Here is a 19,497-nt window from a genome sequence, read left to right on the forward strand (position 1 = left end):
GTGGAACTCATATTATAGCCAATGGGAGTCTTTCAGTTGACTTCAGTGGGAGCTGGATTAGATCCTGTGAACCTGATCATTCAAATATTTAGGAATGCAAGTAATGTTGTTGATTTGATCAGTCCCACTTATGTCCAGGGGACCGCTAATATGAATAAAATTAGGTGTCTAAGGGCAAGCCTACACTAAAGCACTACATTGGTGCAGCTGGTGAAGATGCACTAGGCTGACGGGAGAGCACTCTCCCGTCGGCATAATTGCTCCACCTCCGTGAGAGGCGGAAGCTAGGTTGGCGGGGAGACCGTCACCTGCCAACATAGCACTGGTGTGGATAGCATTTAAGTTGATGTAACTTACGTTGCTCGCAGGGAGGGTGTCTCTTTCCCACCGCTGAGCGACATAAGTTACATTGACTTAAGTGGTAGTATAGACCAGTCCTAAGTTTTTACAGGATTTAAACAGACTGGGTATATGACTACTCACATTGTGTTGATTTAGGGCCAAGTGAAGTCCATGGGAGTGTTACTGGCTGGGCTCACTGGTAGCCTTGCCTAGTGGTTAGGTCACTTGCTTCCCACTTGCCCTGCCTCCAATGTCTAATTGGTAATTACTACCTCTGTGATGGTCTGCCTTTTGGTGGGTCACAACGGGGCCTCCAGCCAGATCACCAATTTAGTCCTGCCCCTCTCTGGGGTAATAGAGTCCCAGGGAATACATAGGGTCTTATGCCCTCCTGAATTCCTTGGTTCTTAAAGAGACTAAAGAAGTGAACCAGTACATAATAGCTATATGTCTAAATAATCTTTTAAATTCTCTCAGGCAGCAAGTTGCTACAGGTATGAAAATGACAAAGGGCAATGCTGAATTAATTACAGTAAGTGAATCCTTACTCAGCACTTCAATTGCAATAGCTCTCGGGACAGACTTACTGGTTGTTCCCTCAGTAATCTTAAAAGGATGGTTTTGGCTCTGGGTGGGAAGGCAAGACCAATTTCAGACAATTTCATGTGTCCCTTGTATAACTCCACTGAAATCAATAAATTTATGTGAGGGGTAAATTTGACCTATTGAATCACCAAAACTGACATATTTATCTACTGTATGTCATAGGTATGTACATATGGCATCCTAGAAAGTGGTCTGTTCAGTTAATAATACACACAGCTTTATTCCCTAGAGGGCATAAGGCCTCTTCGGTCAAGATCCAGGGATCAGGGTACAAAAAAGAAAAATCCCCTTGAAAAGATGTGTACTTCTGATACTCTTAAAGAGAGGGGAAATAAGTCAAAAATAAAAGGAGCACAAAACCAAATTTAATAAATGCAAGATTAACCCTTCTTGGAATTCATCCTCTAATGCAGGGGTGGCGAGCTATCGCCTGGGGGCCACATCCAGCCCTTCAGATGTTTTAATCCAGCCCTCGAGCTCCAGCTGGGGAGTGGGGTCAGGGGCTTGCCCCAGTCCACGTGTGCTGTGGCTCCGCACGGCTCCCGGAAACAGCGGTATGTCCCTCCCTCCGGCTCCTACAGATAGGGGCAGCCAGAGCGTTCCGCACGCTGCCCCTGCCCCAAACACCACCTCTGCAGCTCCCATTGGTTAGGAACTGTGGCCAATGGGAGCTGCAGGGGCGGCGCCTGTGGACCAGGCAGCATGCAGAGGTGCCTGGCCACGCTTCCGCCTAGGAGCCGGAGGGGGACATGCCACTGCTTCCGGGAGCTGCTTGAGATAAGCATTCCTGCCCCAACCTGATCCCCCTCCTGCCCTCCAAACGCCTCAGTCCCAGCCCCGAGCACACTCCTGCATCCCCAACCCCTTATCCCAAGCCCCACCCCAGAGCTTACACCCCTAGCTGGAGCCCTCCCCACCCCTCACCCTCTGCCCCAGCCCAGAACTCCCTCCAGCACCCTGAACTCCCCATTTCCGAGCTGGAGCCCACACCCTTTCCTGCACCCCAACCCCTAATTTTGTGAGCATTCATGGCCCGCCATACAATTTCCATACCCAGATGTTGCCCTTGGGCCAGAAAGTTTGCCCACTTCTGCTTTAATGCCTCCATTGCTGAGAAAAAAGTTTTATATGACTCTCTAAAAAGATGGTTGCCACCTATTATTTTTGACTGTTTAGAAGAATAATTAAAACTTTAGGCTATATGAGGGATAGCTCAGTGGTTTGAGCATTGGCCTGTTAAACCCAGGGTTGTGAGCTCAGTCTATGAGGAGGCCATTTAGGGAACTGAGGTAAAAATCTGTCTGGGGATTGGTCCTGCTTTGAGCAGGGGTTGGACTAGATGACCTCTGAGGTCCCTTCCAACCCCAATATTCTATGATTCAATGAAAACAGGAGCTTCATATAATCTTGAAAGACTATAAAGCACTTGAAAGAATGAGGTGTTTATCCCTCTTAATGCAGCTTTCAGAGAGTCAATACACTCTAATGGAACAGCAGCCCAATAAGGACTTAAGATAAAATATTAGTTATCTATTGGTAATCCTGGGCCTTGAAATAGACACAGGTTGTGGCTGGGTTCCATTTCTTAGCACATCCTGATACAATCAATGGTGAACTACACCATTTGATGTTGTATAGCACTGGGAGACAATAACTGTTAAGTTCTATTACCAGTTCTTCCAATGACTCATGGCATATATATATATATATATATATGCCAATATGACCATTGTGAGAAAAGATACAATTGATGGCATAATCTTCATCATAACAGATCTGTTTGTTGTTGTAATTTTGTTTGGCTAACATGGTGTATGTTGTTTTTGAATTCCTTACATTTTGTAGCCATATGTATTGAGGTGAACTTGAGGGGGGAACTTGATATCCAGAGTGCACATCTCACCTTGAACTTTACTTACAAAATTTATCATAACTATAATATTAGCTTAATATAGATGTGTAGGTTTTATATTTGCGTAGAGAAGGAAGGAAGTACTAGAAGGCTCCTTCTAACTTCCAGAAGTCTTACTTTCATTCATTGTCGCACAGTGATCATTCTTAATTATTTGAATTTTGTTTCAGTGCCATGCAGAAGGCTAAGCTGCATGAGTCATGAGCAGAAGCTTGCTTTTAATAAACTGAAAATATGGGAATAAAATCAAAGTGAACCTGAAATTGTCTGACTGTCTAGACCTGTAATGTCAAAGTGGTATTTACTGAAATTTACTGAATTGTCTTACTAATACTCTTATATTACTTTCAGTTTTCCTAAGCGCTATGTCTCAACTAATTAATTGTTTAATGGGAAAATTTACTATTTAAGAAAAAAGGTTAAATAGTCACATAACTGTATCATGGGAAAGAATTGCAAAAGTATACTTTGGTTTTGATAGTGATTGTTAGTGCTCCATGAAAGAGAGAGAGAATGGCACTGACGAGAGCCATACATAGTATATTTGGGTACTACGTTGCTGATCCTGAAAACAAGCATGTGCATAACTTTACCATCAGTGCGATGACTCACATCATAAAGTTATGCACATGCTTAAATATTTGCAGGATAAGGCAGGAACTGTGCAACCTTCTTTGCATAACGCACTTCGAAGCATGGATCTCCTTTTGAGCAGAAATTGCCAATTGTGACTAATTGTACCAAATTGTAGTGGTTACTGGAGACAAACAGATGCTAATATAAAACTATTAAACTAATTTTCATTTACTACTGACACCTACATTTTAAAGACAAAGTGGGTGAGATAATATCTTATATTGGACCAACTTCTGTTGATGAGAGAGGCAAGTTTTTGAGCTTACACAGAGCTTTTCTTCAGGTCCAGGTGACCTGAAGAAGAGCTTTGTGTAGCTTGAAAGCTTGTCTCTCTCATCAACAGCAGTTGGTCCAGAAAAAGATATTACTTCACCCACCTTGTGTTTATCTAATATCTTGGGACCAACATAGCTACAACAACACTGAATACCTAGATTTGAAGACAGTCTCCAGAGGTAAAAGGAGTGATCTGGGGTCTCTTCCTAGTGCTGCCTAGACCTTGGGTCTGATTCTTCTCTCTCATAATTGAACACTGCTGTAACTTCAATCACTACAATGGAGTTATTCATGATTAAGGCTACGTTTTAGTCACAGGTATTTTTAGTAAAAGTCACGGGCATTAAACAAAAATTCATGGGCCCGTGACCAGTCCATGACTTGAACTATATAACCCTGACTAAATCTTGGGCAGTGAGGGTGGCCCGGGGCACTGCAGGGTCTCTGGGGGAGGGGCAGCCTGGGGGCGCCGCTGTGCTCGGGGAGGGGGCTGGTGGAGCTGACAGGCTCCTTACTTGGTTCCTCATGGCTCCCCCTTAGGCGGAGATGCGACCAGACAGCTCCACGTGCTGCCTCTGCATCGGCTCCGCAGTTCCCATTGGCCAGGAACCATGACCAATGGGAACTGAGGGGGTGGTGCCTATGGGCGGAGGTGGCATGTGGAGCTAGGAGCTGAAGGGTGGGCATGTTGCTGTTTCCGGGAGGGGGTCCCCTGAGGTAAGCACCGTCCAGCACCCTCCCACACCCCAGCCCTGAGCCCCCTCCCACACCCAAACCCCTGCTGTTGCTGGGGGCACGGTGACCCAAGAATGCCCCAGCAGCAGCCTGTGCGGCTGGCCCAGGGGCTGCCTGAGCTGCTCAGGCGTCCGCTGGGCTAGCCGCACCGGCTGCTGCAGAAGTCATGGAGGTCACGGAATCCGTAACCTCGGTGACAAACTCACAGCCTTAGTCATGATTTACGACTGGGTGGGAAGGGAGTACTAGAGCTGGTTGAAAACTTTTCAACACAACTATTTTCTGTTGGAAAATGCTGAGCTGATGGAATTTAAACATTCTGCGGAAATGTGGCTATTCCATCAAAACTTTTGAGGAAAATGAGGCAGGGAGGCAGACTGGCTGGCCCTGTTCAGGATGAAATATTTTGCAAAAATTTGAATTTTCTTTGGAAGAAAGGAAATTCTGCTTTCCAGCCAGCTCTGGTGGAGACCTTTTTGTGAGGGCCCTGGGAAAATCACAAAGACCAATGTTTTCAAAAGTGGCCCAATCCTTTGGGATGGGGAGGTGTTTAGCTTTTGGGTTTGATTTGAGACTCCTTAGGCCTGATCTTCAAATGCTCAGTATCTCTGAAGTATCCTTTGTCTTCCACGGGAGTTGTGAGTGCTTAAAAGCTTTGAAACTCAGGCCCAAGAATCTCAAGTTTCACATCCAAAGTCCATGGCCACTTAACCTCTCTGTTGCTAAGATTTCTCATTTCTAAAATGCGGTCATAATATCATCCTCCCACAAGTGCTGTGAGCCTACATCAATGTACATAAAGCCCTCTGAGCTCCTCAGGCCTTGTCTACACTACAGGGGAAATTCAATCTAAGCTATGCAATTTGTAGCGTAACTGAAATTGATGTAGCTTAGATCTGCTTACTGCGGGGTCCACACTATGCGATGTCAATGGGAGATGCTCTCCCATCAACTCCCCCTACTCTTTTCAATCTGGTGGAATACAGGAGTCCACGCGAGAGCAATCGATTTAGCAGGTCTTCACTAGACCCACTAAATCGACTGCTGATGTATCGATAGCTGCTTGTAGATCCCACAGTAAGTGTGGACAAGCCCTCAGATAGAAGATGCTATTTATCCAGAAGTGTTGGTGTAAATCATAATTGAGGCAAATCCATCAGCGGTGTTATCAATGGACTATATTAGTTACTTTGAAGTGCTGATGTTCTAGTGGCTTTACTGTGCTTAAAAATAAAGGTACCATGTTTCTGCAGAACAGAAATAACAGCTGCAAAAGGTTAACCCAGTATATCTTATGCATCTTTTAAATGCTTGATACTTCTCAAGTCTTCGCGCTCACTTTAGAGATTCAAGATTTGATTCAAACTGTCCTTTTTCACAATTTAAAAAATCAAATCTCATCAATTCTAGTGTATATTTTAGCTGTCAAATACTTTCTCCTGCATTTCACAATGATTTTTCTGAGTTCCTGGTTGAGAACAACATATAACTCTTGCTGTTTAAACTGCATGTCTTCTCTGAGTTGATGGCACACATTTTCCCTTTGAAGAATCTCTCTGTATTATGCATGTTACTGTATGCCAGATCAGCTGAATGGCAGTTCTGCATATAGGGCGGGGAGGGAGTTCTTTGATTATTCTACATTGGATAGTGTCTGCTGCTCTGTTTAATCAGAGAACCTAGATCGCCATTGCATGCTGTCAGAACCCTCTTTCTCTTGCAAGTCCCAGAGACACTATTAATTAAAACAGTTTTCTCCCCCTGCCATGATTCAGGTTGGGGCAAGATCCCCAGTTTTGGGCCCCAGTCAGCCCCTCAACTTCCACTGCCTAAATGGAGAATAAACCTAGCTACTTCTACTACACAACCCCCTCACTCTCCAACCCCACATAGGCCCCCCTACATTCTAGCACAGCATCACTGCCAGTACTCAGATCTGGCATCAGGATCTTCTTGGATCCAGCTATTTTTGGCCCTTCCTGTGCATTCCACTGTCTAAACACAGAACAAATTTAGCTGTTCCTACTCCCACCAAAAAGTCCAGAAATCAATGCCTCTAAGTGCAGTGCTGCAAAATTCCAAATCTGGATCCTGTCAGATAAAATGTGATCCATATTATTCTAGTGTACTAGGAAAAACTGCACATGTACTGAAGTTAGATGGTAAAGTTAGAGGAATGCAGCCCAAAAACTAGCCAGATCCAGGTGTTAACTTAGCGATTTGGGTAGAATAGTAGAAGCAAAATATAATCTAGTGTTGCTACAATTTCTGGTTTATGGTCAAAAGTTGACAGGCTCCAGAGCCTGGGTCTGTCTGTTGTGATACTGTTGAGCTGCAGTGTAGGAGGGTCGATTCTGAAGGTGTGTGAGGAGCAGCTTCTCCTGGTCTCTCTTTAGACAGTGAACATTGTGGGCTGGGGTGGGAGGAGGATCCAGGTGATGAGTCTGCAGGTTGGTCGCGGCCTCGGCGTGCAATGATGCTTAACGCTCTAGGTCTGTGTTTGTGCGCGGGCGCGTAAATCGGAGTCGCTACACTTGATCTCCCAGCAGTGGTATTTGCACGGAAAGGGGCAAAATTTGGGCAAGATCCAGCCGGGTGCAAGGGACAGATCCGAGGTGTCTGCTGCGCGGATTACACTGGGATACATTAGGACGAGGGGTTCCCCCTGGGATCGGAGCCTCGAAGCGCCTCTTTCTCCATGTAGACAGCGCGGGGTGGGGCTGCTGAGCACCAAAGCCGGCCGATTCCGGCGGGATCCAGCTTTTCCCGTTTTCCGCGGCGAGGGGCTTTTTGAAGGCGCCTGTCTCCACATTCCTGATTTGCTGGATATTGTGGAGGGCTCGTCCTGGGCTGGGCTGGGCTGCTGCTGCTGACGCGTGGCCGCGGCTGCTGCTGCACGTCCCTCTGACGTGTTGGAACCAGACCTAGACCCAGCAGAGACCCGGGCTCCAGCTCGCTGCTGCTGCTGCGCCGGTTTGCCAAGGTACCTTTTCCCGGCACCTCGCTTCGCTTCCCCCCTGGCTGCTAGTGTGGTTGCAGTTTTCTCTGCTGGGGGCGGGCGGGGGGATCTGCTCAGGGTCTCCGCTACCAGGGGCGTTTTTACTATTTTTTTTTAAATCTCTTTTCGAGGAGCCATTTTAAAGTGATCAGTGGCTGGTGACGGGGGGGGGGGGGACTAGGGCGAGATCTGCGTGCAGACCCCTGGGTGTCACTTGCCCCTTCCCTCTGCACCCCTGGAGAGCCGCTCGGATTTAAAAAAGCCATTGACCCGCCTGCCCTCCAGCTGCTGCGGTGCGGCTCGCCAGCCAGCCGCTATTCCGGGGCCTGGCTCGGATGGTCCCGTTGCTTTGATGCGGTTGTGTCAGCAGGAGGGGAGGTGTCTGATTGGGTGCCGAGCTGCTGGGTTTGCTGCTATTGCCCGGGATCTTCCCGCTGACAGGCTGGGAAAAGCCTGGACTGGGCAACGCGTGCCAGGGGAGAGGGCGAGGGTGGTTGGCGAGGGGGCGGATGAGGGGTGTTTATACAAGGTATTTTTTTTCCTAGAGGAAACTTCTCTTTTATACAGGACAGCAGCGCCAGGGCGCCTGTGGGGGAAGTGGGGTGCGTGGATTGGGCTCTCTTGTAATGGCCCCTCCATAAAGCCCAAAGCTGGGCAGCCCCCAGTAGAGTTGTTCCCATTCACCCCCTTGCGGAGCACAGCGGTGTGCCAACTGCATTGTTTACCTGGCTGGCGGGCCGTCAAGGGGGGTTGTTGCGTGCATCGTGTGAAGCCTGATGTGGTGGCGGGGATGCTTTTGCGAGTGAAGAGGGTTGGGAGTTAATTGTCCAGCTTTTTTTCCCCTCTTGAAATCGGTTAGGCTCTTCTTGGTGCGTCTTCTTGTGGCGGCGGAGTTACTGCTTGTTGTTATCTGGCGTCCCCCCCCCTCCCCCCGAGCCCCCTCCAGCCCGTGGCTTCTGCAATGCGGTGGGTGTGGTTACATAGTAAATTGGAGCTCTGGACCTCTGCAGTGGCAGCGCTGTCTCCGCTCCTGTTTTTAACGTTCCCAATTCCAAGGTTCCCTCCGGTTTCTCTCGGCTGCACACTGGGCTGGCGTCTTAAGTTGGGGAAGAGAGGTTCTTGCGATCGAAAGGGAAAGCTCAGGGGAAACAGATGGTATTAATCAGATGTGCGGGATGGGGGGAGGGGTGGGAGAGAAATAAAGGGTCAGACAAGTTTTGCAATCGTGTAATTTGAGTACTTGTGTTTTCAGATGTGAATCCTGGTAGCCTTGGGTTGAAGTGTGTACTTGAAAGATGTTGCAGTGATAGATGTGTGCATGTACTTCACCGCAACTTAGACAGCAAAGATAAACCAGGTGGGCTAGAAAGTTTACAGTGCTGCCATACAGTTACAGTATTTTCATGTGTAGTTACAGAATTATTCATACTTTGATTTTACTCGCTTTAATGGGGAGTTTGAGGGTATTTTGTGGGATTTAAAAAATAGAAGAGGGAGTGGCTCTGTCAATCTCCTGCTAATAGGTTCTGTATTAAGCTGAGAACAAGGTATGTGGAGAAAGAAGGGATAGCCGGGAGGGGTATTTTTAATTGTTTTAATTTTGTCAGATATACAATTAACTTAAAAATTTACACTTCCATAATAATTAAAGTCAGTAAAATCAGTCTTTTGTAGTTTCTTTTTATTTTCCTCTCAGCGTCGTCATTTTATTGAAGTAATAGAATGTAATGAAAGACTAGCATTACTCTGAATATTACTTCTGAATATGTGCCTAAACCTTATTTATACTTGAGGCAAAGATGTAACACACTTGCTAAACTGAACTTTGTGCATCACTTTGAGGTAGGAACAAGCAAAAATACTTATTTAACTTGACTTGCAAGTTTTTTAGGGAGACGAAGTGAAGAATCACAGGTCAAAGGTGACACTTTCCACAGTACTATTATCTCCTATGCGGTGAACCATTTACAGTTAAATAATCCAGAAATAAAGTAGGTTTTTTCACTCTTAATTTACTGTTTGACTTTGGTTAAGTTAATATAGTGCATTGTGGCTTGTTTCAATAAATATGGAAGATAATCTTTAAGTACAATATAAGAAGCAAAGCTAATCTTCCTGTGTCGCTTAATTGGTTAAAATCATTGTGTGACAATTTGCTGCATCAGTATTTTTTTCCTTCATGTTGTTGTACCAGTCTCCTTGGTTGGGAAATCTCCACTCTAACATGATGATGACATTTGCACATCAGAAATAATATAGTGGATGGAAAGAGGGGGATCACCACATTAGAGTGAAGAGCGACTGCAAGTTTATTCTGTATGATTCCATTAGAACAGGAAGGCTCCTTGTGATTCTGTTCTGCTACAGTCCTGTTCACTGCAGTGGTGAATGATTAGTACCAGAGAACATTAGCTTAAACACATGGAAATATTTTTAATGTATCATACTTTATTTTTATTTAATACACTAATACAGCCAACATTGAATCTCCCTTCACCTAATTCATCTTACAGTGGCGTCCCCTTATTAAAGTGATGTTTAATGATGCAAGTGATGTTTTTCTTCTAAAGGGTTAGCCAGTATTATTGGAGACTTGACAGGTACATTATAAGAGCTCATCTAATGTGAGTCTGCCTTTTATTTACTGCTGTGGTGTAAAGGCTTTGTCTTTGTCGTGAAGAAGAGAGGGGGTGCATGCCCAGAAGCAAGGAGAACTGTAGCAATGAAGTCATTGCGCTGCCTTGTGTTATGACATCACTCTGGCTCAAGGAAATGAGGGTGGGGCACTGAAAATCAGACTGTCTGAACCATCTTTGTTTTAACTTTGTGTCTACTAAATGAAAGACTGATGCAGCCTTGCCTTAGGAACTGCAGCACAGCTGTTTGCGTTTTTTTTTTTTTTCCAAAGGAGGGACAAGTAGAGGTGAATCTAAAGATTGTGTTTGTATATTTACAAATAAAACGAGATGCGGGTTTTCATCTATAGTGGAAACCTGCAAAATACTTACCCTCGCTGAACAAAAATTTCCTCTAACAGGTATTTGTGTGAGGATTTTGTTTGAGGGCTTCATTGTTTTATAAATACTGTGACTATTCACAATCAGTTTGGTATATGGAAATGTATTCATTTAACATATTTTTATTAGGTATATTATATGTTTTGGTGTATTGGAAATGATGTATTCCTTGTTAATGTTTATGTAAAATGTCTTCCGTGTATTTTAAGTATTTATTTTGATTTAACTAACAGTAAAATAGAACTGGAAATGGGGTATTCATTCAGTGGGTAGTATTTAAACTTGATTCATGTAATTCTCATGTACCAGTAAATGGTGGTATATGACAGGGAGGAACAATTAAAGAATTTTTCAAGTATGTTACAAAAGAACATTTGGTTCCTAAGATACAGTGTATATATATGATACAGCGGTATCGGTTACTACACTGACAACATACTCAAAAGTACTTGCTTTTACAACCATGAAGTTTTTTTCCTTTTGAAATACAGAATATAGGTCTAATTCTGCAAGTACACGTGACTAACCTTGAGTAGGTCCATTGAAATCAGTGTGGCTACTCATTTAAGTAAGGATGTGGTTCTTTAAATGTAGATGACAATGTTGTGGTATATTTTGTTTCAGGATCCTATTTATCACATTTTATACTGGCAAGACATTCCGTTACTGAAAAAATATTTGAATTTTCAGTGTGTTCTGGTAGGGCTTTGACCTCCCTTTAATTTAATGAATTGGTGATAAATATGAGTATAACTGTGAAAAATGTGGTTACTTCCCAGCTGCACTGAGAATTGAGTGATGGGTTCCTGAATAGGGTATGTTAATTCTCTAGGTGGATTGTTTTATACTAGATATGCAAGCTGTGGAACACACACAAAAGTCTACAATTATGGAGAATAATATAAGAATGCTAAATGAAAATAGATTTAGAAAAGTGTAGTTAATCACTGAGATGTTTACTGCAGTAGCAAACTTTTTTAAAGACTTTATAGTTATGAGCAGGTTAAAAAAAATCCTGAAAACTGTCTAACATTGGAAACAAATTAACTTCTAACCGCTTTTTTTTTTTTTTTTTTCAATTTGTGGTGATGAGGGAAATGTTGACTGATTTCTGAAATTAGGTATTTAATATATACTCCTGTGTTCACTTGTATAAACAAGAGGTCTGGCTATAGTTCTGATTCCACAAGCTTGTAACTAAGAGGAATTGTATTGATTTTTCCATATTATCAGAAGGTTCATATGTGTGTCATAAAAGGACATGAACACTTCCTTAAGCATGGCTTCCATTTCTTACCCTGGCAATGGACCTAGCACTTCAATTATCTAGTGAGAGACTCCTAGATGTGTAATAGGAAAGAGGCTGACCTTCCAAAGCTCTTGACATCTGGGAGCAGGAACAGCTTGGGTAGCGAGAAGAAATAATAGCTAATCTATCCGTCTGCCTTCAATAAGAGAAGTCCTGCAGGCTTATTGCTCCTGCCCCTGCCATTACAAATGGTTGTCACTATGGGCATTAGCGCAGAGGAACCTCAGGAGGAATGTGCAGAACTGAATGGCTGGAAAAAAACCCAGAAATGGGGTTACAGTATTTGAGACAACTGAGTTAATATGAAGATAATGTGGAAATGTCTGGATGCAGATTCAGTGTTTTTCCCCTTACAAATAACTGAATAAATAAACTCAAATAATTGACTTTTTTTCTTTTAACCTAAATTAAAATTTAATGTTTACATTTTGCCTGGTCGTTTATTATTCTGTGGTCACCAGAACTAAATGATTATATTTATATTTAATTCTTGCTTTCATGAACATTCCATATCTTAGCCTTCTAAATCACTTGTGCCTTGCTTTGGGTGCAGTCAGTGAGATACAATGTATGAAACGTGCTACATAAATAAAATGAGGCCTGGTGAGTGTTTCCTGTCTGTAGGGTGCTTATATGAAATATTTGTTTTCACTTACAGCCGTCAGTCTTCCACCACCCTCTCCTGTACAGATTGTTCATTTTGAAAGCACTCTGCTTTACAGAAAGACAGTCATTTTCCATTGAGTTCTTAATCCATAAAATTTGAATCCCTTTGCAAGATGAGAAACCGTAGTAGTAGTAGTAATTGAGTGTGTGTGTGTGTGTGGGGGGTAAGAGCTGGGTTGGGGGAAGAGAGAGGAGGGAGGAAACGGGAGAGAGAGGAGAAAATTGTCCACCAGATGTCTGATCCCACTATGAAAAGGTTTTCATTTATAGGGTTAAAAAAGAATGTAGAAACCAAGGGGACTTGGTGTGAGGGAAAAAGGGCTAGAAGAAAATTGAAAGCATATGTGATCAGTATACAAGATTTTAGGGGAAAAGAACAATTTTAAATGAATGTGTACTGTTATAAGCATATACAAATATTTTCACACGTGAAATGTGTGTCTGTGTGCAGGCACTGTAACATTGATAAATATAATAGCATCCATAAATGGCATTAGAGGAGGTCTATAAAACTCTTGAATGGAATGGAATGAAGTTGAAGTTCCTGGTTAAGCCTGAGTTAAAAGCTAGACAGACTACCTTAGTACAATATATGTACATTGTGAAGTAGATTTGGCTCTTAATAGAGCATTTTTTTCCTAAAGGAGGTGGTCAGTGACAGCTGGAGCCCAGAATAGCTGGTGGGAATGTGGGGAACAATCTCCCTGCAAGGAGATTATATTTTTCAAGTGGAAAAACTGACACGCTCTGGTCAGTGGGGGGTGGGGGGGTAGGTACAGGGAGAGGGGTGTTGTTGGGGATGAGGGAGAAAAGGGAAAGGGGTACTGTCTTTTCTCTTCTTTCCTACCCATTCTCCATTTCAAACTGGAGCACTTCACAGTTAAGAGCAGGATAGACGATAACAGTATATTTATCATTGTCAGTCTTCACTGTTGTCTCCTAGTCCCAATCTCTTCCCCTCAAATCTAGCTCTTACTTTACCAACTCCCCACTCCACCCACGCCACCAACCGACCTACAACTTCATTCACCAACTGACTTCTTCCTTGCAGAATCAACCATGCCAACTAAATCCATCCCCTCCTGAGTCAGAACCTCTCCAACCCAACCCCTATGGCTCAGGAATACTCCTCACCCTCCTTACTTAACCTCTCCTCAGCTCAGAACCACACCCTCAGCTCTTAACCCTTTCCCATCGGACAATCCTCAGAGCAACCCCTACTCCTGCCAAGGTTAATCATCTTGACACCCCTCTCAGAAATCCCATATTTTGTGCTGGGTCTGGAAAAGCAGGAGCAGAGGCAGCAGGGAGGATGAGTGTGCAATCTGAGGTAGTCCCTATTCCTTGCTCATTTTCTCTTCGCACTGCTGAGTGCAGCCTACATGCTTCAGGCCAGGAAGTCCCTGTGGAAACCACATGTATTGCAGCCTCAATAGGCTGGAACATGTCCAGCACCTGCTGTGGCAGCACGTGGTACAGAACCCTGCAGCAAATCAGCCACACAATGCAGTTGTGACAATATTGGAGATTATTTATGTCATTGGTCCCTGGTGGGGGTGGTGATGTCTGGTCCTCATGAAACCAGGGGCAACTGTAAATGACACCTTACTGTTTTCTCGGGTGTAGTGGTTGCAATCAAAAACGTTGGTTAAAAAGACTGTAACGAACTCACTGAAGAGAAGGTTCTTGCAGACCCAGGAAAAATGTTTTAGACTGACTCAGGGCCAGATTCCTGCATCCTCACTTGTGCTGAGTAGTACCCATCAAAATCAATAAGCCTACTTATAGAGCTAGGCACTATTCAGTAAAGTAAAGGCATCAGAATTTGGCCCTGTGAACGTTAGTTAGTTACACCGAGAGTTTCCCTAGGGGTTCTGGAGATGGTAAATTCTACTCATTAGGTGAAGTAATCAGAGAGATTAGCATTTTTGTTGAGTTATTACTGTTCAACTTTTTAGAAGTTGATAGCAATAGATCACTGTAAAAATTACCTTGTATACCTAATTGTCTTTCCTTTTCTTCTTTTTTCCTTCATGCTGATATGGTTTTGTTTGTTAATAGCAAGGAGCACGGATTTAGAAAAATTAGCTAGTACTTCTGCTCTCACCCAAAAGGGAGAACCTCTCCCTTCCCCTCCCATTATTGTATGATTACTTTCTGTTCTTTTCCTGACCAAGAGTCTGGAGTCAATTTGAAATAAATGTACATGTTAGCGAATAGCTGTTTTATAATGGAGGGTTTTTGTCATGTTGCAGTGTTGTCATCCTCTTTGATTTCCATTTGTCAGCTCAGCAGTTGCTATGGGGCCGAATTTCTATCTTCATTCAGTTTCTATGGTCTAGTATTTGCCAAGTGTTCGACCATGACTCCTTGGCATGCACTTGGAGGGCCAGACGTGCTTTTCGCTAAGTGGTCACTGCCGCCAGCTACTCCCACTAGATTTGGTGAGAGTTGAGTGAGTTGCCAGCACCAGCTGCAAGCAAACCACCCCTTACGGGTGTGGCTATCTTCTATGCAGAGGTATTACCTGTTAAACTCACCCCATACACCCCCATGATGCAATGATCTTCAATAAGAAAAGGCATAACTGGAAGTTCAGATATAAAAAGGTGACGTATCTGAATAGTGATAGGATTATTATTTTTATTATATCTCATTGTTTGTCTCACTGTTTGACTGGAAGTCCTTGTGTCCTAGGCACTGTATGCATAGTAAGAGGCAGTCCCTGGTAGAGCCCTTCAATCTGACCTGAACCCAATGGGACCTGACTCCAAGTGTCAGGTCTGGGATGGGTGGGGCGGGAAAACAACTGGACCATCTTGCTGTCAGGTCAGCTGTCCTTCTCCTGAGGTCTGTGTAAGAGGCTGAATGCCTCTGCTGGCCACTGCCATCTTGCTGCACTTTGTGTGAAGTGAAGCATGTGGGTGGAAAAGTCACAGCACCCCTCACTCTGTGAAACATTACTGCTGCTGTGCTGACCCCACAGGTAGGGGAGGACAGCTGACCCCATGGACAGGAGGAGCCGAACTCACAGGCAAGAGGCAGCAACATTGACTCAGATTCCCAGAACGGGTTGGGAAATTTCATATCCTCTTGGACTGAGTGGACTTGGGTTGGGCCTAATTAGACCTCTAGACCCTGGTGCAAAGACCTTTTGATCTAAACAGGTAAGACAGACAAGGTGTGTTTACACTGCCATTAGACACCCTTGGCTGGCCTATGCCAGCTGTCTTGGGTGTGTGGGGCTGTGTAATTGTGGTGTAGATGTTTGGGCTGCAGCCCAGGGTCTGGGACCCGCCCACCTTGCAGGGTCCTAGCGCCCGGGCTCAGGCCCAAGTTTGGACATTTACACTGCAATTGAACAACCCCTTATCCTGAGCCCTACTAGCCCAACTCAGCTGGGAATAGAACCCACAGCTCTTGATTCCCAGTCCTATGCTCTATCCACTAGACCAGAGGTAGGCAACCTATGGCATGCGTGCCGAAAGCAGCACGCAAGCTGATTTTCAGTGGCACTAACACTGCCTGAGTCCTGGCCACCAGTCCGGGGGGCTCTACATTTTAATTTAATTTTAAATGAAGCTTCTTAAACATTTTAAAACCTTATTTACTTTACATACAACAATAGTTTAGTTATATATTATAGACTTATAGAAAGAGATCTTCTAAAAATGATAAAATATATTACTGGCACTCAAAACCTTAAATTTGAGTGAATAAATGAAGATTCGGCACACCACTTCTGAAAGGTTGCCGACCCCTGCACTAGACCAATCTGACTCTCAGCCAGTAGTCTTGGGGTACCAGGGGCTTGATTAACCAATATGTTACTCCAGTGTTGTGCTGGTGTAGTCATTAATTTCAGTGGATTTATAATAAAAGTGTAAAATTTAAGAAAAGAAATGGAGCATCAGGCCCAAGATGTAGTATTCAAACATGTGATATTGTTAATCTCTTACACTGCAACATGCATTCTCTGTCTCCTTATGGATCACTATAGAATCCAGAACATTTCTATTAATTATATACATATATAAGCGCCTTCATTTTCAGTTTAAACGGATTTTTACTGTAAAATCCCAAGTTTTACAAAAAAACATTATTCATGTTTTTTCCCAATTTTCACCCTATTTTTGTATCATTCAAATATATAAAAAATAACTTGTTTTATTAGGAAAATACAATACATTGCATGAGATATATGTATTACGAGACTACATTAGTCTGTGTGTATATGCAAACCTGCCTGTTGAAGGCTATGTATTAGTCTAGAAGATACACACAATAAACAACCAGGCAGGCATGCAAGCTCTGAAGTGCATACACATCTGAATGTACTGCTGAATCTCACGCCTACCAGATACAGATTTTCATTTTCTTCCCATTTTAGTGTGTCAGATCTTTAAACAGTTATCTGCTAACAGCCTGAAATATGTATCAGAATATGTTTCAGAACACAAGGAAATATTCAAAAGTTAAAAAAGAAACAGGAGAAAAGGATGAAGTTGAGTGTATGCACTGCAAATGGTGTGTCCCAATTATTAAATGTAAATATTTATAGGCTCATAGTTCTGTCTACAACAGTAAACTATTTATTCAAATTAAAAGTTTTATTTGGGTATTAGAGTGGTTTTTTTAATTCAGAGGTGGCATTGTGTTTTGAGTTCTGTTTTACTTCTGTAGCAAACCACATTGAATTCCATTAATCAAAGCATTAATCTACTGAATACTTTTTCCCCTGTCCTTCCATCCACCAAAATAAACCCTGATATTACCCAGAAAAAATATTAAGTTTTTTCCACTGATTTTCATCTTTTTTGTTGTTGTTGTTGTTGTTGTAATAAACACTGATAAATTCCTGGGAAAAATTAAATAAAATCAAAACCAAAAATGAAGAGCTCTGTGTATATAAAAGAAAATAGTAATGTTGTTTCCATGTATTGGAGCACTATTGTAGTACAGCTCTAGTTGGTAGCTTTTCATTCCTTTACCACCACCTTTTTCTCCTAAAAATAGTAGCAAATTTTAGCGGATTACAGGAGTGGCAAAAGAATGTTTTTGAGCAACAATTTTAGTTGAACAGTAGATTAAGAGCAGATTTAGGATGATCCAGGGGGTATAAATAGGGATAAAATAATGAAATTGAGCAAAGGAAAAACTAGGCTGGACAATTAGGGGAAAATGTGCTAACAATGAGACTTATTGGACTGTGTAAACAGTCTCCTTAGGGAGCTAGGAGAAAGCCCATCACTTGAATCATTTAAAAGTTGACTAGACAGAGCACTCAGCAGTACAATATAGGGAACAAACTTGGGGTGGGGGTGGTGGAGATGGATGGAAAAGTTGACCTAATTTCCATCTCTGATTTCTATGATTTATTAAAGACTTTTGCAGGCCTTCTGTAGAGGGCTACTAATGGAATTTGAAACATGGCAATTATAAGGGTCCTTTAATAGTGTGCCAGCACACTGTTGGTTTTGATCACTTAGTTGTAGCATTAGTGTGGATAATCCTCCCCATTGCCGCAGACTGAACAGACTGCAATTACAGGCAGGGATTTCCAGTTCATTTTAGCACTACTGTTCATACTGGTTTGAATTCTATGTTGAGTCACAGTCCTGCAGTCCTGTTGCCTTCAAAAAAGCCTCAGCTGCTGCAGGGTGGTTTGGCTGATTTAGTTTATTAAAAGCTGTGAGACCTGGTGCTGCTTGTGGATCCTTTGAGGTGGTGTGCTGGGGAAGAAAAGCCCCTAGACCTCCACTGAGAGAACCCTGATGCCCTGAGAAAGGAAAGAGACAGCCCCTACCCACTTCATGCGGAGATGTAAATATATTCAGTTAGGCGCTCTCTGCATATATTAAATGCATGTCTAATTATATATGTGCACAGTTGAATACACCACACTATTAAATATTGATGATATGGGGAGAGACTGCACTCTCCAAAGTTGCATCTAAAGCCAGCCTGATTTTTGACCCATCCCTAGTGACCCTAATTCATACAAAACTAAACCATCCACCTCACATTTCACAGGCGCAACCTCATACTTGGATAAAAATTTTCTCACTTATTTTCTTAATGGGGATAGTGGGACTCCTGTTTCCTAGGTTGTTCATGCTTTGCCCTCTTGCCTGCTTTTGTATACTGCATGCAGCTCAGAGAAGGAGCTTTTCCACAGACTGGCTCACTGAGCAGCCAGGGGAGAAGGGAAAAGAAGACGCAAAACAACTAGGAAACTGTAGTCCCTTCCTTGAAATAACAGGTTTCCCGTTCTTCTAAGATTCTGTGTCTTGTTTTTTTCCTAACCACACGGAGTGTTCTCAGAGATCTGGTCTGCAGGCTCAGCCAAGAGGCTATGTCTACACCGCAGTTAAAATCCCGCAGCTGGCTTGCACCAGGTGATTTGGACTAAGGGGTTGTTCAGTTGCAGTGTAGATGTTTGGGCTCGGGCTGGTGCCTGGCTCTAGGACCTTATCACTAAAGTAAATATCTTGATTATGCCATCATCTCTTCTTTTCCCAGGCTTTGCTCAGTGTATTTACAACAAGCACAAAACTGAAAGAAAAGCTGACTTTTACATTTTTCATCGAGTCAATATATTTTTTTATGTAGAATGATGAAATTTGTTTTCTCTTAAATCCATGCCGAATGTTTAATTCTGTCTCCATCATAACTCATGAATAAGAATAAGACTCCGTGTTTGTCACAGAGGACCAGGATTCCCTGACTTTCCATGACCTCTGTGACTTCTGCAGCAGCCCAGTGTGCCTGGCCTGGGGGCCACCTGAGCAGCAGGAGTTTGGGTGTGGGGAGGCTCACAGAAGGGCAACAGGAACTCCCCTTCCTCATCTCCTAGTTCCGCTTGCTGCCTCCACCTGTAGGCACTGCCCTCGCAGCTCCCATTGGCCGTGGTTCCCCCAAGTTTTAGTCAGGGATTATATATATATATATATATATATATATATATATATATATATATATATATATATATATATATATA

General features: G+C 43.2%; 1 protein-coding gene across 31 annotated transcripts in view; it reads left to right on the forward strand.

Annotated features, from left to right (window-relative positions):
* Positions 1–19,497, forward strand: part of EPB41L3 (erythrocyte membrane protein band 4.1 like 3) — a 192,879-nt gene that overhangs the window by 60,847 nt on the left and 112,535 nt on the right. For 10 of the 31 annotated variants that reach the window (XM_034762660.1, XM_034762658.1, XM_034762664.1 and 7 more), the window contains exons 1-2: positions 8,479–8,660; positions 8,758–8,862. The exons of 3 other annotated variants lie outside the window; for them this stretch is intronic. The gene's annotated coding sequence lies outside the window, so the exon portion shown is untranslated. Of the gene's footprint in view, positions 1–7,349; positions 7,491–8,477; positions 8,661–8,757; positions 8,863–19,497 lie in introns of those variants that run through there. 18 more of the 31 variants (XM_034762673.1, XM_034762676.1, XM_034762689.1 and 15 more) reach the window with 6 other exon arrangements.

The sequence above is a fragment of the Trachemys scripta genome, chromosome 2, assembly GCF_013100865.1.
Source record: "Trachemys scripta elegans isolate TJP31775 chromosome 2, CAS_Tse_1.0, whole genome shotgun sequence".
In the NCBI taxonomy this organism is placed as follows: domain Eukaryota; kingdom Metazoa; phylum Chordata; order Testudines; family Emydidae; genus Trachemys; species Trachemys scripta.